Source organism: Ictidomys tridecemlineatus, chromosome 7 (genome assembly GCF_052094955.1).
Source record: "Ictidomys tridecemlineatus isolate mIctTri1 chromosome 7, mIctTri1.hap1, whole genome shotgun sequence".
Lineage (NCBI taxonomy): Eukaryota > Metazoa > Chordata > Mammalia > Rodentia > Sciuridae > Ictidomys > Ictidomys tridecemlineatus.
In genome coordinates, this window is record NC_135483.1 from 179,888,777 (window position 1) to 179,916,447 (window position 27,671).

Below are 27,671 nucleotides of genomic sequence, written 5' to 3' on the forward strand. Positions count from 1 at the left end.
CAAATTCCTGGGAAAACTGGCCAGGTTCCAAAATTCAGCTCAAGATTTGCAGAAGATGGAAATAGGGCAGGGTTACATCATATGAATATGAACAACCTCCATATGGACTCTTAGACTCTGTCATGGCACAATTTTCCTGGGCACATAACCCCTCACCTAACCTCCTTCCATTTCACCAATCCTTTCTGCAACATCTCCCACCTCATCTCTTCTACCTCCACCCATATCATCCTTCACCCCTTCCACTGTAACCCCTAGTCGGCTTTCTCCAAGTCCCACTGAGTTCTAAGTCCACTTTGCCCATCCCATCAGAGTGCCCAACTAAACATCCTATCAAGCTGTTGATTTATCAGGAAGCCATTGGAGTTTGAAGTACTATTTATTTCTTGTAAAACATTTGCAAAGCACTTTTCAGCACTGATTTTATGCCAATCATGTTTCATGCTTTTAATTAAAGTTTATTCCTGAGTGGAACACACACTTATGTTGACAGGCTGAAAGGCCTTGTTTCAAAATAAAAGACATTTTATAAAGCAAGGAAACAAAAACAGAAAGTGGTGAGTGACATAAGGGGCAGAGTTTGGATTATGTCTAAGAGATTTCTAATGTCCCCTCTCCATTCTAATTTTCTATGATTCCAGATCATATTCCCATGATGCCACACAATTAGAGTCTTTGTGGCAGAGGTGTATCTGAGATAGACCAATCCATCTGAGCTAGACTCATCCAGATTAAGGGGACAACATTTATATAAGGTTTATCTGGCTCTGTCTTCCTTCGAATGAATCAGAAAACTTAAGAAGACATCAATATAGGGACTTTGCAGTTTCTACAACATTCTCATTTACATTTTACCCTTTGTTACTTGCAAAATAAGAGGATTTCTCTGCAAAGGTCTAGTTTTCCATCATTCTTTCCTTTAAAAAACATTGAATGAGGGCCCTCTATGTTCGGGGCAGTGTACTGGACACTGGAAATAGACAAGTAAGACAGAGCCCACGGAGGAGGAGATCCAGTGGGAAAAACAAACAAGGAGACAACTGCTACTCAGGCTCAAATCTTCTTTCAGTTCCTGCAGCCTGGCCATGGTCTCTGGCCTCTCCCATTCAGGTGTAAGCACAATACACAGCCCCTGCCCTAGCACTCTCATTCCCATCAGTCACTTGGTAATTTTAGTAATTCATTTTAAGCCTCTCCAGAGCCAGGATAACCTCCAAGGTCATTTCTATCTCTAAATGCCCCTCACTTCTTTTTCCTTTTCTTTCTTTCTTCCTTCTTTTCTTTCTTTCTCTTTCTTTTTCTTCTCCCCACTCCCCTCTCTCAGAAGTGACACATATTCCCCTTCTTGTCCCGTACAAAGCAGTTCTCTTAAGTGTCACCCTCCACCCATAGTGACTCAAATATTTCTTCTAAATAAATATGGGAATCTCCTCAAAAAAGAGTTCTGGAGGGGGTGACAAGAGGTTTCCACCCGTGCTCAGAAAACATGGCCGCGTGTGCTTGGAATGAGATGGGTCTTGTCCAGCACAAGAGAGCAGAGGCAGCCTGGGTGGTAAAGAATAAAGAAAATTCTAAGGGATGAAATGTATTTCTTATTCTCAGTAAGACCATTTCAGAAATGTAGGGAGTTGGCCCACGGGCCTGCCAATGTTTGGGTTATGTTTCGACCTTGATTGAGCACCAGACCTGAACACAGTGCCAACTCCCGTGTGCTGTGAGCAGAGCTGGGTACACTACACTTCCCTATTTTTGTTTTTGGGTCTTTTCTCCCATGCGTCTAGGATGTTTTCTCCATTATAACCAGGACTTTTCCTCCCTCTGGACCTCCACACAGAATCTAGCCCAAGCTGATACTCCTAGGAGATGCTTAGTCCATTCTGAGTGCTGTCCGCCCCCGCCCCTGCCAAAAAAAAAACACTAGAAAAAAAATATTTGTTTGCTCCAAAGAAGCGCCAATAATTTCACAGAGAACTGTAATAGGCAGTAGCATTTCACTCGAGATTCCCTGATGGCAAGGAGATTTCTGGTCAATAGGGACATGGTAATGCCAGGTTATTGCTGTAGATGTTCCTGCACAGGAGAGGAGGCAGATCCAGAGCACAAGGCGGATTCTCCCTATGGAGTAGTGTGGGAGTCTCTGCTTGTTCCCCACTGAGGACCAGCACTTCCTCTATTTTTTCCATCCTTCTTACATGCAGGGTCTGGATCTCAATTCAGCACTCCAAACGCAGCGTCCCCAGCAGACGCAGAATTCTTGCTGAGGCAGCCTAAACGGAAGAATCCAGAAAGATATAGTCATTGTCCTCAAATAGCTGAAGGCCTGTCACCTAAAAGAGACATTAGACTTACTCAGCATGGTTCCAAAGGAGAGTGAGAAAAACAACAGAAGATGCTGGAAGACAAAAGCACCTTCATTATGTAAAAGACGGGTTTAGACCAAAACTAAAATTGAGTAGTCTGAACATCAGAAATTTGATCTCTTCCCAGCTTCCCCACCCCCTAAGTCAATGTATAGTGATAATATGCATGAGGTAGGAATGCCCTAAGAAAGGTGCTCGAACCATGTCCAAACTTAGGGTTGGGATGTAGAAACAAGCATGATGAATTTGGGATGTGCAGGTAGAACATGCTACTAGAAACACAATTTAAAGGAGAAATGCTGCAAAGGGTATAGATCAGCCAGGTCCTTGAGGTCCACAGTGAAAGCAGAGGTTCTGGGACTAGCAAGGAGGTGGCCTTGCTTTAGTCTTCTCCAGTCCCAGGCACTCTGGTGGTGTGAACCAAAAAAAGAAAAGACCTTGTGCAAACAATAGATGAACAATGAACTCAAAGGGCCCAAGCAATTCTCGGAAAGAACCACAGAAGAGCAAAAAACTAAGAAAAGGAAATCATTTCTGTCCTGGCCAGAAAAAAAAAAAAATTAGCATCAAGTCGCTCAGAAGAGCAGGAAGCACATCAGGCTCCAGGGCACAAGGCCACAGACCAAGAGCAAATTCAGAGACATAACCTGGACCAACTACTAGAATTATTGTTTCAGAAGAAAATAATGGCCCAAGCTCCAGCAGTGGTCAGACTCAGGCATCCATATGAAGCCATCCTTACAGGGAGAAAGGAGACGGTCCTCTCATTATCATTATTACCATGAGCACGGAAATTCTGCAGCCACACAGAAATCATCAAAGTATCAAATGTTGTGACTACATAATTGTTAATATTTTTCCAGAGTCAGATGTATCAAGGTATAATTTGCACACTGCAAAATTTATCCTTCTTAGGTATACAGTTTAATGAAATCTCATATGTGCATATAATTGTAAAATCATTTCCATAATCAAAATGTAGAACTTTTTCCTTCCTCCAAAACACCCCTTCATACCTCTTTGTAGTCAACAAACACCTCTCTTCATCATTAGCTATTGGAAACCACCAATCAGGTATGTGTGTGTGTGTGTGTGTGTGTGTGTGTGAGTGTGTGTGTGTGTGTGTGTGTGTGCGCCTGTATTCTATTTATTGCCTTTTCCAGAATGTCATATAAATGAAATCATAACATATGTAGCCTTGACTTTTTGATCTGGTTTCTTTCACTTAGATAAAGCATTTTAGATTTATCCATGATGTCCTTATAGTGGTAATCTGTTCTTTGTCTTGCTTTACTGGTACTATTACATGGTATAAATACACCACATTTCTTTTATGCATTCACCAATTGATGAACATCTATATTGTTTCTAGTTTTTGATGGTTGCATACAGGTTTTAGCATAGACATGTGTTGTCACTGGGTAAATATCTAGACATGGAATGGCTAGACCATATGGCCAAGTATCTGCTTAACTTTATAAGGAACCCCTCAAGTGCCTTTCCAAAATGGTTGAACCACTGGACATCCACATGTGTCTGACTATTGCAATATCCTCATTTGCACTCCCAGAAGCTCAATCTGAAAATACTGATGTTCTACTTCTATTGATCCAACATTCAGAAAGTTGGAAATATCCAGAGGTGGTATTTGAAGGTATGGAAATAGTGAGCTTCTTGTCTCTGTGGTATCTGAGGTGGGGATGGGCACTGCTAATCAGGGGTATGATAAAGGGGTGGATGACTTGGCTTCCAAATCTCCTCCTGCTCTGGTTTCTGTGATACTGAGCATGAACGTCACCCTGTCCAGCATTCCTAACCCCACCCTCCCACATTTCTTACCACCCGGCTCACTAGACAAATGTGTCTCAGTATTTGACATCTTTATCAGTGTGACTGATGTGTTTCCCTAAATCTATATTTTTCATGCAATCAATTGGATATCTTAGCAGTTTTTACAAAGGGGTAGTAAGTTAATGGACCACCCACCTTCAGTTTTAGGTTCACCTATTGACCTCTTTAGGGCTATAACTATTTCACTCAATTTTACTCAGTTGCTTTCTACCTGAGCTTCCTTTCTGGGGATAACAGTACCCAGTACTGGGAATTCTGCAGAGCACCCCAAGAATAGGAATTACTGAGCACTGATGCTGGTAATAGCAACTAGAAAGATGACTTTGACTCTGTCCTCCTTGCCCTGGATTCCAGAGTTTGGCAAGTCTGAATTTGGATTCTGACTCTTTTACTAGCTGTGTAATTTTCAGCAAGATAGTTAACTCTGTAACGTGGGATTTCTCCATGAAGATTTATTTTAGGTAAAGTGCCTTGCACAGTGACTGAGACACAGTGTACCACTTAGGGAATATTATTTTTATTTTTACTGGCACTGAATATACTCTCATATTCACTACTTATGGGGATGATAGCCATCTCAGATTGTCCTGGGGGGTGGCACTAGATAATAGAGCAGAAACCAAGATCTAAGTCAGGGAGGATATGGTGACCCAGGGGAAGTGATAGAGCAGCAATCACTGAGGAAATTGCCTCTGTGGTAAAGCTGGCCTCAGACTCCAGACTTGGAACTATTTCCAATGCCATTTCTGAAGACATCTTTCTGGCCAAAGATATCACATATCTACTTCTCCCAGAGCTTCTTGACTTTTCACAGTCATATTGAGATTTTCCCAAAATTCTATAGGGCCATCAAGACTATAGATATTGGGCAGAAGGACAAAAGAGTGGTTTAGATGTAGTTTTCTCTTATAACCAGAGATAGTAGATGAATATGATTGGTCTCTACCAGAGAAATTAGTGACTTTTAATACCCATGGATTTGTTTTTCTTTCAAAGTAAGATTTCCTTAGACCAGGACTTCATCATCTCTGAGAATGTGGAAATGATAAAGTGAATATCTCTGAGAACATGGAAATGATATAGTGAATATGCTTTTACCTTGAGGAAAGTCTATAAACAATTCTCTAAACCATCATGCCTAATTTCCTACCTCCTATTCTCTGTGCTGGACCATTCTACCTCATCCCTCTTCTCAACCACTCTCACTTTCCCTAGGTTTGGGAGTCAAATTAATTCATTTCTTCTCCCAGAAATAAAGTAGACCATAACAGTGGGTTCCAACCTAAGAGCTGAGTGAGCAGTGGACATCTCTTTCTTGGCCCTGACCTGTCCTGGATCTCAGGGTGGATGGGAGAGTGATGTTTGCCCAGAGCACCATGTAGAGCTCACACTTAAATTGGATCCCAGACACATCATATAGGCCTTATATAAACATGGGCAAGTGATGGTTTTTCCAAGATCCAGTGTCTAAACTCTATAAAATCCAGTGTCTATCTTCTGTAAAATAAGGTAGTAACACTCACCTGCAAGACTATTTTGGGAATTAGAAATTATATAAAGAGAACATCCAGTACATTCTAGGTACTTAATAAACCATAGCTACTTTATTATTCTTATCTTCCTTCTTGCTATAAGATTATGAGATAGTCCACTAGACTCCTATCACCAATTTCACCAGTTTCTTGGATGTATGACTATTAGGTAAAGGTAAGGACGCTTGAGCTCATGAGCATGGACTCTCCTGATCCTATTCCTTACAGTCTAAATAGGACACAAAATAGCTGCTTTTCATCAGCTCCCTTCTTGGAATACAGCCTCAGAATTATGGATGAGTTAGAACTGAAACCAATTGAATATTACTTTTCAGCAATTAACTTTAGAAATCTGTTACTAAATCAGAAGTTAATGCAGATGGTTGGTTTAGCATAATCATTGTTAATTTTTGGTCATAGACATTACTTCTTTGAACTCTCCAAATGTTCCCTCACCCTCCCACACCCAACCGAGACCGTGGAAAATCAGGAGTTGGCCTTGAACACCATGTTCTGCCTCTTCTTACAGTTCACAGGTGATACCTGTTGTGGAACAAACAGAAGAGTACAATTTCCAAAGCTGTCAATCTGGAGGCCAATCCATTTGCCAAAAAATTGGAAACAACATCTCAACAACTTTCAGCTAAGCATGAAGGCCTTGGCTTCCAGAGAGGCTCTCACATTACAAAACTTGATGGAAACCACTTGTGTGGGGAGCTTGGAGAGAAAAGGCTCAGGTCACTTTGTTCCTGCTGTGGGAATCTGGATGGAAGACAGAGTTGTCTCCAGATCCCAACCTTAGATATCATCGCAGCCAGCAAGCTGGTCCAGCAGCATGGGCTGCTTCTTCCCAGCCAGCCACCTCCCTCTTCCCTAACACTCCACTCCATCTCTGTTTCTAGTCATCACATCAGAAATCAAGCTTAGCTTGATTATTCAGCTTACTTGGAATTGACCCAGGTAGAATAGTATGCCTTTAGTGCAAGAAAAAGGGAATAAAGAAGATGATAGGAAGAGTTTAGATGGATGTCAGGGAATGCCATCTCTTTGCTCCTGGTTTCAGGAATAGGTTCACAGAGACCCAGATCCACCAAGATATCCTGATAGCCTCAAGATGGAACTAAGATGACAGAGTGCAGGAGGACACTTGAGAGAAGACTCAGATATGGCAGTCACTGAAAATGACCTTTTAGACTAAACCATTAACAAAAGAAAAAAGATAATTGAAAGAAACCAGTTAATGAGAGCACTGATCTCCCAAATCAGACATGGCCAATGCATACTCTACCTCACAGTTGATCCAACAAATTCCTTTTGGTGCTTATGTGACTTGGAGTCAGGATTCTGTCACCTGTAACCACAAAAGCTAAGTCATTTTCCCAGGGTCACACTGTAAGTGATAAGCATATCTAGGCTGTTAGTTGAGGCCTACCTGATCCAAAGGCATGCATTTATCCTTCTCCATGTAGCTCTCTCTGTCCCTCTTTCCCAAGGACAAGTTCATCAGCAACTTCATAAGAGGTAAGAGGAAAGCAAATTAAGCACTTTATTCAATATAAAATGGGCCAAGAATTGTTTTGTTCCAGGAATTGGACTACAGTGGTAAAGAACTAGCAAAGACACAGCTGAGTGGGGAGCGGGTTTGTTAACAGACTGGATTGAAGAAGGAGGGGGAAAGGTGAAGAAAATAGGAGCCACAGCCATGCTCTGTGGCATCAGCTTGGGATTGTCCTCTCCCCTGCAGTGCCCACACAGGTGAATGCCTCTGTTTAATTTCTTCAAAGTATAATTTTCTGCAGAACTCTAACTTGGCAGATATCATGTGTGTGAGTTTTGCAGGACAAAGGACAGAACTTAAATATAAAACCTGCTTCGCACATTTAGTCCTGCTGCGAAGAAAGACAACTGAGGTTCAGAGGAATAGCAACTACCACTCCAAGTTTCCCTTCTCCCAGATCCGATGAGGGAGCAGACAAAACGGAGGTCTAAAAAATGGAGGTCTAAAAAGGTGTGCACACGTGACATGCAGAAGCTGAGGTATTTCTTTGGTTGAATCGCCTTTTTGCTGCACTTCAGGTGGAGTCTGAATAACATGTAGTCGACTTCTATAAATTCTTGTTTGATGAGAGTTCAGTAATGGTGACATGGTCAGGTGAGCCCATTTCCATTACATAAAGACACCATCCACCACTAGAAAAACCAACATGTTCACCTATGACTGGGAAATAAGAGGAAATCAGAGCCTCCAATGACAAGTTCTCCCTGGAAAGAAGAAAGGAGTAAAGATATATTCTCACTTAAGAATTCAAGTTTGTGTACCAAAAAGATGAAGATCTTCAGGAATACCCAGGCATGGTGGTACACACCTGTAGTCCCAAAAGCTCAGGAGGCTGAGATAGAAAGATTTCAAGTTCAAAGCCAGCCTCAACAACTTAGCAAGGCTCTAAGCAACTTAGCAAAACCCTGTCTCTAAATAAAAAAATACATTAAAAGGACTGGGGATGTGATTTAGTGGTTAAGTGCCCTTGGGTTCAATCCCAGGTACAAAAAAAAAAAAAAAAAAAAAAAAAAAACCTTCAGGGTACAGCAGTTATGGTTGTAGGGTTATATTTGCAAATAATAGAAATGAACTAATAGTCATTCTGCTCATTTCTTGCTTTAAAAAAAGGAATAAAATGGAACATCAGGTAGGTCACAGTATCAACAGGAAGGAGAGAGAATCTCACACTTAAGGGAGAAAAGCCAAATTCATGTCCAAGAAACCATCTGCTCAAATACCATTCCCACTGCCAGTTGACCAATGCCATCATTTGTCCTCACATTTGACCCTGGATTCTGGGTGTCACTAACACAAGGTGATTCCTACACCATTTCTGATCTTCCCATCAAACTTTTTGAGACTCAAAGCCCTCCAATGGGAACATCTGACAGACACATATGAAGTCATGTAGCTATGACCTAACCGCCAAGATTCCAGAACAGGGACTGACCTCAGAGCTTTCTCTGTGGGGAGCAGAGCCCTGCTGCCCACCCACTCACAAAGTGATGAATTCTCCTAGCATCAAAGAGGTTGAAATGACAGAGAACCAACATGGCAACCATTACCCCCTGCCTTGTGTCTTTTTATTAACCATATACCTCTCTGCAGAGCTATAATCAAGCCAGCCCTGCCAGGAGGTAATTTTTCCGTCTTAAAAAATAATAATAGGGCTGGGGATGTGGCTCAAGCGGTAGCGCGCTCGCCTGGCATGCGTGCGACCCGGGTTCAATCCTCAGCACCACATACCAACAAAGATGTTGTGTCCGCCGAGAACTAAAAAATAAATAAATAAATAAATAAATATTAAAAATTCTCTCTCTCTCTCTCTCTCCTCTCACTCTCTCTTTAAAAAAAATAATAATAATAAAATTAAATTAAAATGTTAAATATGTATACACACATATACATGTATTTTATATATGTGTGCGTGTGTGTGTGTGTGTGTGTGTGTGTATACATATATGTATAGGTGAGAGAAAATTCCATTGAGTTTTAGAAACAGGGTTTTTTCCTGGTGTTTGATTCTGTTCTCTTCAGTGGATGTATACTGAGAGTTAGGAACTTCCCTCACTAACACCACTGAGCCTTTCTCCTGAGTCCTGTGCAGCCTTCTTTGATGGTTTGGAGGACTGACTCAGCCCGGTTCACCCTACCCTGCCTCCAGCTTTACCTTATGCTGTTCACTTGCCCTAATCCTTCACATTCCTTCATGCTAATCTCTCAGCTTGATGCTCCATCCTGCTCTTCTCCCCCGGAGCCTGGGCTCAATAGAACCTAGAATTTTAAGGAGTGCCCTGGTAGTGGGTTCTTGTGGGACAAGAGAGCCGGAGAGCAGACTGCACTCTCATTCCAGCATGGAAATTCCACACCGATTCATCTTCCTGTTTTTAACAAGATAGCTCTGCTTGCTCTGGCCAACAGGCCTAACCAAACCCAAAACCAAAGTGCCCCATCCTTGGCCTTGCGCCTTTACACACCAAAACAAGTCTTTCTGGGCTTTCCAGAAGATTCCAGATCCAGAATGAAAGTTTCTCATAGCTCTGGGATCTGGGTGCTGACTCATTTCTCATGGACAAATTAAACCCCCTTTGGGAGAGAGAGCCAAGCTACAGGTGCCCCAAACCCAATTCCAAAAGCCCTCCAGGAACAGGGCTCAGAGGGAGCCAGGGGAAGTGGCGATGGGGTGGCAGGGCTGGGAGAGAGCCAGAAGACAGGAAATGAGCTTCTGCCCTTGGGTTAGTTTCCAGGAGAGATTCCTTCCAGCCAGACGGGATGGGACGCACACAGCTGCCTCCCTGATGGGGTTTCAACATTTGTTTCCTCTCCAAAGCTGCAGCTGGAAAGGACGGTCAAGCAGAAATGAAGAGAGGACTGAGAATCCCTCTTGGGCTTTGATTCAGCCCAAGTGAAATAGAAATGCAGTCAGCAAAAAACAGTAGGAAATAATATTGTTGAAAATAATAGTATTTCAACACAGGGATAATCAATATCATTATTTGAGAAATAATTATTTCTTTGATTTTTACATTTCTGGAATCCTGGGAAGCAAGTCTAGTTTAAAAAGAGAGGAAAATAGAAGCATTGAGATTTCGATGGAAATGTCATACGGGTATTTTTAACTCTAAGTTAGTGGTCTTGATTCTATTTAAAATACTGTATGTGTGGAGCTGGGGTTGTGGCTCAGTAGTAGAGCATGTGCCTCGTAAGTATGAGGTACTGGGTTCAATCCTTAGCATCACATAAAAATAATAAAGTTATTGTGTCCACCTAAAACTAAAAAAATAAATAAATATTTTTTAAAATACTGTGTGCAATTTCTTTGTGGAAAAAAAGCAATATTTGTTTATCGCCAGGAAAGATCAAAACCCACTTACAAGGAAAGCTCTTTAAAAGTTCCCCCTCCCATAAGGTATACATAAGTTTTTTATGCACTTATTAATGCTTTGTTTTATAAAAAATGTAATCATATATATTTTGCAATTTTTTCCTCTGAATTGTATCAATAATACCTAATCTAGGTTATTATTTTAAGTGGTCATACAGTGTATTGTCATATGGACACCCCATCATCTATTCAACAAAGCACTATTATTAAATATTTGCCATGTTTTCAATTTTTAGTATTATTGTTAAATGACACTATAAAATAAGCTCTCTATCTTGCATGCATAACTATGTTAATTTGGTCATTTCTTTAGGATGTATTTATAGATGTGAAACTAGCATGCAATAATCATTAATTTTCTATGTAGAGTCAACCTGCCATATCCATGGAGTCCCTGTCTATGGACTCAACCAATCACAGATCAAAAATTTTGTTAGATTTACAATGGTTGTATCTGTAATAAACAGGCGCGTCTTTTTTTTTTCTTGTCACTAATCCCTAAACAACACAATATAACACTATAAAGCACTTATGTAAGCATAAGATGATTAGATATTATAAGTCTAAGATGATTTAAGGTATGTGGGAGGATATAAGTTATATGTAAATACTATGCCATTTTATATAAGGTATATAAGGGACTTCAGCATCCATGAATTTTGCTATCCATAGGGGATCCAAGGACCAGGTCCCAGAATACCGAGTGAATTCTGCTATGTCAAATTGCCTTCTCTACATGGACCAAATCTAGGTCCATCTAGATTTCATGAACCTGTGAATACCTGTTCCCTACACACTCACTAATATGGGTCTTGTCTTTCTTTGCTTCTTAACTTGATCTATGTTTACTTGATAACTGGTAGCATTTGCTTTGATAAAAGTTTCATGAGAATTCCTTCTCTTTTGATTGCTTCTATGTGATAAGATCAACCTTAATAGCAGTCAGTTAACAGAAAAGGGACAGTGGGAGGGAGACAGAGTGGAGTCCATGGAGTAAATAAGCAGACTCAGAAGGAGCATGGAAAAGCCAAACCTTCCACCAGGGGAAGTGAAGGAGGCATTAGAAGCTGAATTTAAACCAGACAATTTCCTGCACCTTTGGACAGAGGACTGTTTCGGTGCCATTCAAAGGGTTATAAGGACCTGTGCCACTGGTTAATCATTTTAAAGCTGGACATTTGCAGTTCAGGTGATGCAACTTACAGAAGCATGTTTGAACAGAGCTATCTTGGCGTTCCTACAGAAAGTCATCCAAGAAAAGTATTGTAGATGGTCAGAAGGATGGAAATGTGCTGGGCCCTCACTACCTAATGAGACCCCCAGTCATTCCGTAGATCAGTGACACAGTTAACATCACACTGGAGCCCCAGCCCAAAACACTCAGGCCCAGGTAAAATAAATGATGACGTGTTTAAAGTACTCCTCCTGGGCTTCTGATTTCCTTTCTTTTATGTTCCGCATGTGGAATATCTTATAATTCTCCCAACAAACTTTTGAAGTAGATTTTTTTTATTTTCTCCAGCCCTACAGATGAATAGCTAAAGCTCAGACCAATGAGGCAAAGCATGACACTTGAATCTGCATCCTCCAGCTCCAATCTCATGGCCTTCACGCAGCCACTACCTGGTGGGATTTGCAGAGATGCGACTCACTTCTGGCAGTTTGAGCAAAGGCTCAAACAAGACCCCAGAAATGGCCAACCTTCTTCCTGTTGCACCAAACTCCAAAGGCAACGTAGTGAGGAGACAACATCCTCACAAAAAGAAGGTTCCACGTTCTTCCCATCATGGGGGAACAGATTCCAACACTTACAAGACTTCCGAGAAATGCTGAGAAACCAAACCCTTAAATCTAAATGAATAACACCTAATCAGCTTCTCCCTGGAAACCCACCCCGGCCTGTAAGGGTTGTGGCAAGTTGCATGGAAACCCTAAGGATCATGCAGGGACACAGGATGCAAATGCAAGACACCCATCATTTTTTCTCCTTTGCATAGCAGCTTTCCACCAGAAGGCGAGCAGAAGGTCATGGCCACCAGATGTTGCTGAGGGCAAGAGACTGGTGCCTGGGCTTTGCCAGGGGCCTGCCATACCCATGCCGCCCCCGCAGTGCTCTCTCCTATGACCCCATAGTGCCATATCCAGTGCTTCCAGTGGCCCATCTGCCTGGGCAGCAGGGCTGGGGGACAGACACAGATCATCTGGTGCTGTCTGTGATGCTGACTGAAGTCTGGTATGCTGGTTTGAGAGCTGTTGCCTGAAACATCAAAGCAATGAAAAATAAACAAACAAGCCATTTTGAGATGGACTGGGCGGTGGGTGAGCCCTCAAAAACAAAGCTGGTAGAATTCTCTTCCTGTGCACTTCCCCATGCTCTGCCTTTAGCCAGAGCGTCTTTTAGGTAAAGTGGAAGCTTCTGCTGATGAGGATTCAAAGTTCTCCATCCTGAACACCCCCACCCACCCACCTGAATTTGTTTTAAAATGTCATAAAGTGCCACTTCCACTCCCACAGAGACAAATGCCACCCAACTTCGTTTGCCAGCCTCTCCCAAACCATCCCACCTCCCTAGACCAGCTGGCCAGCTGGCTGCCTAGGGTGCTGCTGCACTCACACCCAATCCCCAACCCTGGGGAGCCCTAATCACCGTGCACCCTAACTCACATGCTCCAACAGGCATTGCTCACAAATGTCAGAAGTCACACAAGCTAAGTCACAGATTACTCCAGGAACTCAACTGTTCTGTGACAAATAAAGCTCAGAAATCTCACTGTAGCAGCATTCAGTGACTTCTCTCTTCCTCACTAATCCAACTACCTCCTTCCAGCAGATTCTGAGACCCTTTCCTGTTCTAAGAACTTTTAGTTCTCATTGGGTTCCCATACATCTAATTAAGTCAGATTTAATTTTCTCCATTTTACAGAGGAATAAATTAAAGAACTGAAGTTTTGAACACAGAAGTACCCAAGTTCACACATCTGGCAAGAACCTGCCGATTGAGAGTCAAACTCAGCTGTTAAAAAGCCACACTCCAGCAAGTACAGCCTGTATTGTGCTGCTACAGAGTTGTACAATGGGGTTAGAAAATCAGAAATAAGAAAAAGAACAGGTCAGAGGGAGAGAGTAGCAAAGATGAGCTAGATATCTTTTTTTTTAATATTTATTTATTTTTTTTAGTTCTGGGCGGACACAACATCTTTGTTGGTATGTGGTGCTGAGGATCGAACCCAGGCCGCACGCATGCCAGGCGAGCGCGCTACTGCTTGAGCCACATCCCCAGCCCTAGATAGTCTTAATGTCAAGGTAAATCATTGAAGTTTTACATTACAGCCACACACCGAGTCAAGGCTCAGCCCAGCTAGAGGGCGAAGTCTTGGGCTGCAAACCACAGCTCCCCACCAAGTCATCACTACAGCCCTGCTATTCTGAGGGGCATTCTGGAAACAGCAAGGTCCATCGCCTGGAGCCTTGAGTGAGAGCTTAGTGGCATTTGTGAAGGATTTCATACAAAATACACATAGAGTGGCTTAGATTTCTAAGAAACCATTCCACCTCATCTGGATGGTGTAAAGGGAGCTCTTTTGGAGTCTGAAGCTTAAATGTGAGTTTTAGAGATTTGTTTTATGCTTCAGATATCTTTTCCTCCTCTATAGTTTTATTTATTTGCTTAAAAACTGCCATGGTTAAACATCTGCAATGCCACCCGCCAGCACCCTTCGAGGGTTTATTCTTCAATTCAATCAGCTAGACACCGCCCAGGCATAAAAACATGAACAGTCAAGATGCCAAGCCACCTTCTGACCATCTGATCTGATACCCTCATTTTCCCAATGAGGGAAGCAAATCTCCGAGAGGGGAAGTCCTTCTCCAAGATGCTGTAGGTGGCCTGTGAGCAGCACAGAAATCCAGGGCAGCGCAGGCAACTCCCACCTCTCATTTGGGAAAAAACAGAACCACAAAGTAGAGGGAGAATTGTGGAGGTGGAGGTGGAAGTGGTTGGTTTCAGGGGCACCACAAAGGGGCAGAATGAGTGCCAGAGTCAGGTTTAGAAGACAGAGTCCCTGACTCTGCCCTGAATCCACAGAGCCACTGTGGACTGGCACATCACCTTCTCTTCTCTTATAAAAGGGAGCACATCAGCCACTCTCGGGATGGTTTCAAGAAGCAGATGAGGATGGGCCTTGATAAGCTCTGCCTGTGTGCAACCACCTTTAGCCCATGTCCCCAAGGTTTTGAGGAGGCCTAGGGACCAGGGAACCGGCAGAGAGAGTCAGACAAGCTCTCTGAGCAGATCCAAGCCTGGGGGGCTTCTCCCAACAAAGGGGGCCCAGGGCACTGGGCAAATCCACGGCATCCGAGCAGGGCTTGGGCTGTGTCTAAGCAGCTTTGGTTTTAAAAGATTAGGAGGGCAGTGGAGTGGAAAGAAAAGCTGATGAGACAGCAAAGTCCAGCCGTGGTACCACACTGCCCTCTGCAGAGAACCTGGGGGAAGGAACCGAGCCTGGTGAAGGCTAAGTGGACCGCCCAGGGTCCCAGGATCCATTCCCTACTGCCACACAGTACAAGCCCTCCTCTCCAGGTTGAAAGAGGGACTGCCCCCACCCTCACCATATGTCCTGTCTTCAAACAGCACAGGCCCCACTCAGTGCATGGCCTGATTCTTCTTCCTGAAGTCTGCCCTCTGAGGAGCCTGCCTTAGCAACTCATTGCTTACTCAGAAAACAGGATTTAGAAGATTCCACAAAACAGATCCACCCTGGATCCTGCCTAACTTGCTATACCTCTCTGCTCCAGAACAAGGTGATTTCTCCAAACTCTGGGACATGTTCCAATCCTTGGAGAAAGTCCCCACCATGAGGGAGATGGGCCTTGCCTGAATCAAGGAATAAACCAGGGTCCCGCAGATCTCAGGGATGAACCAGAAATTCTGCGACTTTCAAGAGCATCAGAACCGACTCCACAACTGACCTGAAAGTAGGAGGGAGACAACATTTGGGACCCAGAGCCTTCCCCAAAGCCAGGAGAGTGTCCTCACAGGCCTTTAATGAGTCAGACTCTCCCCCATCCCATTCCCACTCTCCATCCTTTCTGTAGCTGTGTGGTTCAGAGCAGGGCACCCCGCAGCTGGCTGACCAGCCTCCAGGCGTGGGCTCAGGCCATGCTCCCTGTGTGCCCTTGTGCAGGCCCAGGGAGCTGCTGCAGCCAGCCTGGCCATGTGACCACACACGCAGATGCCCCAACCAGCTTCCCCTTTCTTCCTCTCCCAGACCATCACAAAAGGCACAGTCTCAGCACAGAGCTGCATTGTTCCCAGGGTCAGGAGGGGCTGGAAGCTGAGGGGAATGAGGAAGACAGGGAGCCATGCAAAGGGTGGTTTTCCATACAGCATACAGACCTTGTGCAGGCCAGGCCCACTTCCTGCTCTGGCCCCAGCGCTGGAGCTCAAGTTTACATCTCCCTCCCTTTGAGCCAACTTTGGTTTTGGTTGTTGGCTTTTCCATTCTCTGACAGTATGCATTTCTTTGAAAAATATGCACGTGCTATTTCTTGTTTCTTCTCCCATGTGCATGATTCTTTAGAGACCATAAGACAAATCCACCCAGCTAACTTTGACTTTAGGACATGCTTTATCCTTTCTCTTCTATTCTCCACCCCCAACCAAACAGCATGAGCAGATAGATATGATCAGGGTAGGAGTGGGTAAGGCCAGGACTGGGCAGGGGTGGTAGTGCTGGTGGTGTTAGAGGTGAAAGGGAAGGGGCAGAACCTGGTTAGCTTTTCAGGGAAGCAGAATAAGGGAACACAGCCAAGGCTGGGGCAATCTAGGGCTGGGGAAATGACTCCAGTTCTCCCAATTCTCTAATTATGAGAATCTTCAACTCTGGATTGTTGAGAATAAGTTCCTAGTAAATAAACACTGGGAAATAGACGGAATTCTGGAGGCCAGGTGGTCCTTTCTTCAGAAGGTCTATGGCAGGCTAGTCAGTCTGTCTCATGGCCAACCAACTCAACTCATTAGGAAGCACTTCAAATGTCAGATGGAAATCTACCCTTTGTGTGTCAGACTGTAAGAATGGCCACCCTTCTCCACCCTCCATTGTATCTAAGTCCTTTGCACATGATCTGCAGGACCTATCTTATGACTTACTAAGACCAAATGTGAAGTTATGCTATTACTGAGCCTAGGCCTCAAGGGATCTTGCAAGTTTCTTTCTCTTTGATCCCTGTCTCTGGCACAAGAAGGTCAGGACAGCCTGCTGGAGGATGAACAAACACATAAAGAATTGCTGAGTTGTCCCAGAGGAGACCAGAAGAGCTACAGCCCACCTGCAGCTGACTACAGGTGCAAGTACAAGCCCCATCCCAGATCTGCAGAGCTGCCCGGCTGAGCCCAAAACAAATTGCTGGCTCCCAGAATTACGAGATAAATAAATGATTGTAGTTTAAAGTTACTAAGTTCTGGGGTATTTTCTTATGCAAAAATAAATAAATAAATAATACATCGATGTACTCCATAATAGCCCTGTAGAGATATACTGAATGATCCTGATTCTTTGTCCCTGGGGATAGCCCTTTCAATACTGAAATAAGTCTCATTGCCTCTGAGCACCAGAATAGCTCATAGGAGGCCATGCAGATGAGCCCCTACCTTAGAGGAAAGCCCACCCGAGGCAGCCTTTGTCACAGCAGCCCCCAAGGCCTCAAGTCAGTGTCAGTACCCTTCAGTAGCATCTTGTCCACTCACCAGGGCACTGTGACAGCCTGGGCACTCCAACAGTCCAATCCTTTCAGCAAGTTTTATTGAAAATTAAGAGAAATTAAAAGATTGAGGTAAGGAGGGCGCTAAAAGCACAATGAAAATACTTAAATCAATTTGGCTTCTTGAAGCCACTTCTGACCCAAATCTAAACTGCCAAAAAAGTCTCCAAAACAAATGTCGTTGGCAGACTTCAGATGGAGCCCTGGCTCTGCGGGCCACAGCAGCAGGAGGGTGGTCAGAGGCTGCTGGCTTCCAGCTTTTGCCACGTGGAGCAAACAGCAAAGGCACTGACCTTGGTCTTAGGGTCTGATGGGGAAGGTTCACCAACCTGGCCACAGGAGACAGATCATGCCAACCCCTGCCTCCTTTCGGAACCCGAAGCGGAGGGAAGTGGCGTTGTGGGAAATGGCTGCCATCTGTGGATTTTCTGGCTGAAGACTTTGCTACAAAGTTTGCCAGTTTCCAACGAGCCCTTGCAGCTTGGCTTCCTGTTTTTCCTGTGCTCTGCCTAAGTGTCACAGCACAGTTATTCTGGAAGATGTTCTCAAAATGGATATGGTCTCCAATTTTCTTTCCCTAATAACAGTGCAGGAAATAGGGGTGAGGGAGACAGAGAGACAGGAAAAACCCCAAACCTCAGAAAAGGATGAAAACACTTCTAAGCTCAATGTTTTAAATGAGAAAATTAAAATCACCAAGTCATAGTACACAACCCTCTACTGGCTCAGCCCAGTCTCCCACCGCTGGGCAGCCATCGAAGAGGAGAAACTTCACAGAAGTAAGGAGTGTGTGTTCTGCTGACATGGGATCAAGGGTATTTTGAAATTCCCTCTCTGAGAGCCTAAAAGCCATTGGCATGGGACAGTGACAGGGTCAAGTGGCTGGTGGCACAGGCCTGGAATGACGCCGTCCACCAGCAATTATTTTTCAACCACATAAATGGCCTTGGCCAGGGTTCAAAGCAGAACAAAGAAAGGGCAGCTCTCTTCCAACACTTTTCTGTCTTCTACTGAAAAAATTCATCAGGCCTAGTCCCCAAATTCAATTTTTTTTTTACTGATGCATTATAATTACACATAATGGTGGGATTCATTGTTACATATTCATATATGCACAGTATAACAATATAATTTGGTCAATTTTGTTCCCCAAATTCATTCTCATTCATGGTCATGAAAGAAGCTCGAAGTCTGGAGCATACGTGCTTTAGAGTTCTCTGCAGCCATCCTGATTTTAGGTTTTGGATTGAAAGATGAGGCTATGTCCCTGCATGCGGACCCATGTGTCTAAGCCTACATTTACCCAAGATTTTATCCATGTGAATGCACTAACATTTACACTGTGGGAGTGCCTGCCCCAGTGAGCCTGGGTTTACATAAGTAAATATATCCACAGCACATCAATCTGGTGCAAATGCCTTGGGAACCCACAGATGTGCACGTCAGCCCACGTGTGCACGAAAAAATTGTGATTGTGTGCACACATGCAAGTGTTGCACACTCCACACTTTACTCCAACTTGACTCCGTGTGTGCGCACTAGTCTGTGACAAGGTGTGCCTGGGTGTGCATGTGTCTGTCCATGCAAGCAGGACCCCTGGCCTGCCCCCATCTCTTCCTCCCTTTCCATGAACCCAAAGCAGCCTTTGTCTGCTTCCCTTTGGGATGTGCCAGCTAATGGCAGGGGTCTCCCTCCTGGGAAACAACACTCCTCCCCTACTCATTTGTGTCTCCTCAGAGAGCTGACTGGCCTGGAGTGGCTCCAGCCTCCAACAGTAAATGGCAGCCCACGATTGCAATGGACGACTTTCTTAATTGCCCGTGATGCTTGCGGGTACCGGGCAAACACGACGGTAGCTATTAGGCTGCAAGGCCTGAGCAGGGCTACATTTTGCGCCTGTGTGAATTTAGTGTTCCTGGGAGTTGAGAGGCCAAAGTGGGATAGAGCCACCAAGAGACTGTCATTATGGCCTGGCACAAGCCTGTCCTTAGCTTCTTGAGCCCCTGAGGCCATTTCACCACACTCCAGAATTGCAACGCCCCTAGAATTTCCAAACCAGGGCACCCTTGGGGGACAGTCCTCCCCAACCCTCCCAGTCCCTTTATACCAATGCACGCTTCCTCTTTCTCTTCTGCCTCCTTTATCCTCTTTCCACTCCTTTTTCTTCCTGCTGATTTCCTTGGTTCACCTTTTCTCCCTCTCCTTCTTCTCTTTTTCTTCTCTTCCCTCCACCCCCACTTCTTTCTACCTCCTTCCCCTCTTCTCTCTTCTCCTTCAGCCTCTTCGTTCCCCTCTGGAGACTTAAAGCAGGACAGTGACCAGACACCACCCACCCACCACTGCCAGCTACCTCTCCTTTTGCTCCAGGCCCCAGCCCAGCCCAGTCTCTCCCTCTGCTCCCTATCCAGCCCATTCCTTAGAACCCTAGTCCCCAAAGTGAGACCTGCTATTTGCACTTATTTCCAAGGCTCTGGAGAGGCTGGAGTGGTCTAGCATAGGACATTTTGGTGTCTTGATTTCCCTAGGTTTTTCCTCTCCTAGTCCTCATGATAACTAGTGCACATTCCCTTATCTTCTGCCTTGATGACTTCAGTTCACATGGAAGAAACAGAAGGTCTAAGAGGAGACTCAGAGAGACCCAGTAAGTTATAGGCAGGTGCCCAGCCTCAGGACTGCCCCAGAGCTATAGGCACAGAAGTGCTATTACCCAGAGGAGATTAGAAGATTGCACAGTTTGGAAGGACCTAGGTTCCAGTCCTCCAGCTGCGGCATTTGAAGACATTTGGAGAAACTACAGCAGACCATCTGATCCCCTCCTGAAATCGGGAGGAGTAGGCCAGGAACCTGGCAAGTCTCTGCTTTACAAATGGCCTAAAGGTCCTCATTCAGGAAGCTTGTCAGAGGATGTTGCGTGACTCAATAATTGTTGAGGGGTGAGTGAGTGACAAGTGAGTGAGCGAGCAGAAACAGAGGCGAATGGAAGGGATGAAAATGCTACTAGGTCTGGGTGATTTCTCCTCAAAGTGAGGCATGCATGGGGGGACATCTGCAGGACTCTCCATCAGGAGGACATGGCAGTCACATGGTAAGTCCCCTTCCTTTGCCACATCCAAGTTTTCTTGCCTGTAAAATAAGTATCCATAATAATCCTCCATTAACACAGTCCTGGGAGGGAAGAGCAGTGGCATGTTTCAGGTCCTCAGGCATCATCTCATGGGTACCACACCTCCATGGTCTTTCATCCCAGCCAGGACTGCACAGGGTCCCCGGGCACCTGCACAGCCTACCTGAGTACAGTTGGAAGGGCAGGGAACCAGTAATGCCAAAGGCCACTGCTACTGCCCTTCCTGGTTTTCTGCCCTTCCAGGTATGGGGACACCATGTGACCTAGACGCTGTGGGAGTACGAAACCCAGATCCCTTATCACTATTTGAGACAAACTCTGACATAGAACTTGTGTTCTGTCATTGCTATGCAAGATCCAGGTAACCTTCTCTTCCACAGCTCTTTACCTGAAATCCCACACTTGCTTCTGTCCCTCTATTCTCCGCATGCCCCTTTTAAATTCCTCCCAGGGCTACTTCATTAATAAGTCACTTGTATACTAATAATTCCCTCTAGAGCTCTGCTTCTGGAAAATTGATCTTAGACAACAAGATACTCAAACTAAAATGCCTACAGGAACCTGTCGGAAGATGTAAATATGTGGGTGGGGAAGGAACCTCACACCATCTACAGAGATAACCACTCTCTAGATGATTTTTCCCACTGGGAATGGCAACCATATCAGGCAAGATAACCATGACTTTTTAAAAGCACTAAGAGAACCCACCATTTTGCATGAGATCTCAAGATTTTTAGGTGTGAAAAACATCTGAAATCTTTTAAGACACTGCACAGGCCAAGCAAAACATATCCACAACTTGAATACAGTACTCTGACTACTAGATTCCAACCTTTGAACCTTTGGTCCAAAGATTCCAGTGAAGAAATGAATAGAAGCAACTTTTGTGTCCAGCCAAGATGGCATTCAATCAAAACCTACCAAGCATTTAAAAGAGCAGGAAAATATGACCTACAAGGAGAAGATAAATCAGTCAATCAAAACCAACTAAGAACTCATATAGCTGAACAGACACAAAAATTAAAGTTATTATATAACTGCATTCTATATGTTCAAGAAGTTAAGTGAAAATAAATCTGATATTTTAAACATTCAAATCAAACATGAAGACATAGCAATAGGGATGATTTGATGCCACATAGAGAGAAAAAGGAATTCAAAAAATGGGGGAAAATAACAGAGAATCACTGAGCTGAGGGTCAATTTCAGGCAGCCTAATATATGTAATTGGAGTCATCAACTTTGGGCCAGCAGGCTAGGACAAAAAATAAACATTTAAAGTAATATTGACTACAATGTTTCAAATGTAATGAAAACTATTGTACACCCACAAATCCAGGAAGCCCAGAGAACGCCAAGCCAAATAAAGTATGAGGAAAATCGTGCCATATAATCAAACTGCTCAAAACCAGCAACATAGACTCTTAAAAACAGCAAGAGGAAGACATGTTTCGCACACAGGAGCCAATGTGAAGATGTAGCCGATGTCTCATCAGAAACCACTCAAGGAAAAGGCAGTGGGGCAACATCTTCAAAGTATGGAATGGATACACTGCCAGCTTGGACTTTATACCTAGCAAAATATCTTTCCCCCAAAAGAGTTAAATAGAGTTTCCAAACACAAAAACTAGGAGAGTCTCTCAATGGCAGGCCCATACTAAAAACAAAAAAGTCGAAGTTCTTTAAAGAAAACTAAAACCAAATGTAAATACCAATCTATACAAGGAATAAAAAACACCAGAAATAGTAGCTCATACCATATTAAAAATTAATTTGAAATGAATCATAAGCCTAAATGTAAAATATAAAACTATACATGTAGACAATGTAGAAATAAATCTTTGTAATGTCTTGAGATTTTGCAAATAAAATACCAAAAGTACATGACAGAACAAACAATTCATTAAAGTTAAAAATGTCTGCTCTTTAAACTCTGAATAAAAAGACATGGCACAGACTAAGAGACAATATTTGCAAATCATGTGCATAACAAAGGACTTGTATTCAGATTTATAAAGAGAATTCTCAAATGCAATAATAAGAAAATAACCCAATAAAGAGAACAGGAAGATTTATACAGATACTTTGTTATGATTTGAATGTGAGGTGTCCCCCAAAAGCTCATGTGTGAGACAATGTAAGAAGGTTCAGAGGAGAAATGATTGGGTTGAGAGAGTATTAATCCAATCCTCGAATTAATCCCCTGATAGGGATTAATTGAGTGGTCATGAAGTGGTGGGGTGTGGCTGGAGGAGGTGGTAATTGGGGCATGGCTTGGGGGTATATATTTGTATCTGATAAGTAAGACCTCTTCCCTCTCCCTTCTCCCCTCTCCCCTCTCCCTCTCCTTCTCTCTCCCTCTCCCTCTCCCTCTCCCTCTCTCCTTCCCTCTCTCTCTCCCTCCCTCCTGATCATCATGTGAGCTGCTTCCCTCTGCCACACTCTTCCACTATGAGCCTGCCTCACCTTGAGCCCCAAGGAATGCCGCCAGCCACTTACAGACTAAGACCTCTAAAACTGTGAGTCCTCAAATAAACTTTTCCTCCTCTACAATTGTTCTACTAGGGTCCTTTAGTCATAGCAGCAAGAAAAGCTGACTAAAACACACTTTTCCATAGAAGATACATGGATGACTAAAAAGTACACAAGAAGATATTCAACATCATTAGGGAGGGAGGGACAAATCAAAACCACAATGACATACCATGGAACACCTATCAAAATGGCTAAAGTTTCAAGGACTGACTCTACTGAGTGCTGGAGAGACGTGGAGGTACGGGAACACTCCCAGTGTGATTAGAGAGCAGGACAACTGGCAAAGCAGTTTGGAGTTTCTTAAAAAGTGAACGCTATATCTGCCATGTGATTCAACCATGCCACGCTGAAGTATTCCCCCAAGTAAAATAAATCACATGGCCACACAAAGACTTGTGCAAGAAATTTCAAAACAGCTTTAATTGTAAAAGCCAAAAACTTGAGATAACCCAAGATCCTTCAGCAGAGGAATAAATAAACAATTTTGATGGGTCCATCTAATGGAAAAATACTCAGAAACCAAAAGGAATAAACTATTGATACTCTCTACAATATAAATGGAAGAAGCCAGACCAAAGAATGTACATGAGGCATTATCCCATTTATATAAAATTCTAGAAAATTCAAACTAACCTTGAGAGACAGGCAGATAGATCAGTGGTTATGTGAAGGAGAGAAGCAAGAAAGAAAGATCACAAAGGGCCACAAAGAAACCTTTTTAATAGGATGGATATGTTCATTATCGTAATCGTGATGATGGTTTCATAAGTAGGTACATGTGTCAAAATTCATCAAACATTAAATATGTACAGTTTGCTGCGTGCCAGTTTTACCTTAGTAATGCTGTTTTATTTATTTGTGTCTGGTAGACAGTAGAAAGCATCCAAGAAATATTTGTTGGAACTTTTTTTAAAGAAAGGATTAACCGGGCACAGTGGTACATACCTGTGAACTTCCAACAGGATCAGAGCTGCACCAACTCTTTATTTCCTATAATCTACGTAGAAGTCTGCCTTTTATCAAGGTATAATACCTTACTTAGGCTTAAAAATAGTGGTTATTCTTCACCACAGAGACATAAATGTATTGTAGATCAAATATGGCATCCGAGTGAGCTGATTGTTCTTACTGGCTGTGTCATGATATTACCTGTGTTTATAATAATCCAATTATGAATTTTTTATACATTTCTATTAAACTTTCTTGCCTAGGTAGAAACCCTCAAATGGCCATTCCAGAGTCTAATTCATGCCTCTATATCCAAGGACTACCTCATTGAAGCTCATTATGTCTTAAGCAGTTTCCACTTGTCAACATGTGTTTCTTTTCTCACAAGTATTTTCCCAGCAGCCCTCTGGGAGTCAGAGAGCAGATACATTATCTCCTCATTACAGATGAGAAAACCCAGGAATGGTGGAGAGGAGAGATATGCCTGATCTTACAGTGCTAGTCCCCCAGATGAGAAAACAAAGTCCTCAGTCATGTGACAGAGCTGTGGGTCGATGGCCTTGCTGCCCCATGGCCAGTGAGTGGAAAAACACTGTCTCCAGCCAGCATCTCATGGAGGTCATGACCTTCACTGGCTCTCTCGGGCTGGAGGAGTCTATTCTGTAGGGTTGGCTATGGAAGCCTGTGACACAAGCAGCCCAAATCTTACTCACTTTGCTGAGAGGAGGCCCAAAGCTGATGGCTGAAGGAACTACAAGACCCCATGGGTCTGGAAGCCAAAGGGGTGCCCTTTGTCCCACTCAGCTCCATCCCCAAATCCAACGAGCCAGTTAAATAAGCTCCATCTGTGCTGGGGCCCCCAAGGTCAGAGCAAGCTGTACACCTTCTCCATCCACCACCAGAGCCACTGCTTGGGAATGGACTCAGATGACAGGCAAAGAGGGGCAGGGCCGTTCTGCAGAGGGCTGATCTCTGCAGGCCCTGGGAGCCTCGCACCCAGTTTAGCATTCCAACATTACCAGTTCCCTATAGCAAGGCCACGAGTCCAAGAGGTCAGTTGAAATGCTAAAAGCTAGCATTGAACAGTGCCAGACCCTTCTCTCTAAACAGCTTTGAAATTAACCAGCCAGACACCAACAGGGATCCACAGGTCCAGAATTCGAGATGGAGGAGCAAGGTATTCAGGAAACTAGTGAGTGTGATGGCCAACAGCCCACAACCTTGGTATAAGAAAACCTGCCTTTAGACCCAGCTCTTCAGTCTCCTGATTTGCAACCCCAGACAAGTGACTTGATCTCTCTGAGCCTCTATTTCCTCATGGAGTGGATGGGGATGATAGAAATGCCCCCTCCTTGGGTCACATGAGAATTCCATAGGCTAATGCATAGAAAGAGCCTAGAAAGGCACAGGGCACAGCAAGTGCTTGCTAAATGGGAATTGTTATTGTAGTTCTCACTGCAGAGAGAAGCAAGAAAAGGAGAGCGCCTGGGTTTGAAGGGCTTCCTAGGGGTCCTAAGGAGGAAGAGGGTAGGATGAGTACAGAGGAGACCCAGGTCCAGAGGACGGGGAAGGAGCAGGTAGATGCTGAAAGCAGAGGAGGCCACCGAGTCCTCTGCTTCCCTCCTCTCTTTTCTAATTATTGTTCTCCTTTGACAGATGACCAAAAGGGAACTCAGCGGGCTGCACGGCAGGATCCCATAGCAGTTCTGGTTTCTGCATGGCTCCTATTCCTGCACTCTCTCCTCCACCCCTTTGTCAGGACTGGATCTCTTCCCATCTGGAGATCTGCTGGGGACAGGATGTGCCTTCCAACACCCCCCTTCCAGCCCAGCTCAGCACATAGCTGACCTGTTCAGCTCACACCCGGCTTCCCCTCTCTGCACCTGTGGATATATGCTGGCGCCTGCACCCTGATGAATGAAAGAAACCCCGCCACAGGGAGAGCCCCACAGAGCCCAGTGGCCCACCCACCACCTGAGTCAGAAGCTCAAGACATAGACCTTCTAGCCGTGGGATGTTGCAACACCTGCACCAGCAGCCCGAGGCTAAATAAGTACAAGGCTGGGAGTGGAGGAAGGTCCGTGGAGATAAATCACCCAGGCCCTACTCACCAGGAGAAAACAAGCCACCCAGTCACAAGGTTGGCAGCTTCATGTGTCGTAGAGGCAGGGACACAGAGAAAAGGCTCCAGGAGTTCCAGGAAGGGAGTTGAGCCTTCCAGCTGGAGGAAAGGAGCAGGCATTTGACCCAGGTGGCATTTCTGTGCCCCAGACGGCCAAATCCATGGAGATTTAGCTCCTGCCTTTCCCTGGTGAGATGCAGGAACAGGTGGTGATGGAGACTGCTGGGAGCTTGTGCCCTGGGGACCTTGAAGGGAAGCCAGGGCTGACAGTGAGCTGTCCTCACCCTCAAGCCTGCTGCCTCCTCAGCTCTGAGGTTCCACACTCTGCCCTCCCCACTCCTGAGAGCTCCCAGGCTCAGCCTGACTGGACTTTCATGCAGAAGGAGTCTCCCAGAGGCCCTGCAGGTGTGATCAGAAGACAGTTCTGATCCCATGATGGGGGATTGGGAATCAAAGGACTCAGCTCCTCTGTTCTCACCTGAGTCCTTGGGCTTAGAGGCGGCAGAGGCATCCCTTGTTCCTCAGTCATTCAACAAGCAGGAAGGAGTCCCTCTGCTCCCCAGCCCTGGATGTGAAACTCAAACTACACCACTTCCTGGGACCTCTCCCAAAGACAGAATCCCCAGGTCTTCTTTCCTTGTGTAACTTTCTTTCAGCCCTTTACTTAACAAACATTGGCTAAGCCCCCACTTTGCCAAGCTCCCCCTCCTTTTAAAATGTACATTCTATTCTTCTAACACTATGGTGGATAGTGTTATCCACCATATCCATGCTGCTTCTCATGTTCACACAGCCAGATTGATCCAGCTAAACTTTTTATTTCTGCAGGGCAGGATCTCATTTGTCTTCTTCCCCAAGTTTACTCTCTCAATCCTTTTGGAGGCTTCTATGATAAATACCATAGACGGGGTAGTTATAAATCACAGAAATTTTTTTGCACCTGGTTCTAGAGACTGGAAATTCAAGATTAAAATATCAGCAGATTTAGTGTCTGGTAAAAGCCCATTTCACATCCCAAATGCCCCATCTCTTAATACCATCACCTTGGCAGTTAGGATTTCAACCTGTCAATCTTAGGGGGACACAACATTCAGGCCATAGCAGTAATTTATACTGAACGGGGCACATTTTCCCTGATAGAAACTGAGAAAGGAATGAGAATGCATTCAGATTCTAGGTCCCTAAAAAGAAAAATTCCTAGGCAAGCTGTATATGGAAAATATTTAAGGAGTAATAGCACACAGGCAATGGACAACCAAAGGGAGCCCAGGAAAAAAAAAAATGTTTTTTCCAAATCAAACTCCCTGGTCCCATGACCTTGAGGCCTCAAGTTCACCAGGCCCTATCCTGCATCTGATATTTTCTGTCGCCATCTTGAAATTCTTAATTCTATCCTTGAGTTTTTTTTTAACAAAATTCAATGGTACATGGGCATACATGTGGGTGTGAGAGAGGAGAAAATGCCTCCCACCAATCCTTGCTCTCCATTGGCATAGAGCACTTGCAATGCCCCCT

At 44.3% G+C, this 27,671-nt stretch overlaps 1 long non-coding RNA gene across 1 annotated transcript; it reads right to left on the reverse strand.

Moving 5' to 3' along the window:
- Window positions 1-360: 360 nt before the first annotated feature.
- On the reverse strand, window positions 361-26,485 carry LOC120883682 (uncharacterized). The gene is made up of 2 exons (XR_013424307.1): window positions 26,146-26,485; window positions 361-2,267 (listed from the first exon to the last, which is right to left on the reverse strand). It is a non-coding gene; the product is annotated as an uncharacterized LOC120883682 (long non-coding RNA).
- Between the last annotated feature and the right edge of the window lie 1,186 nt (window positions 26,486-27,671).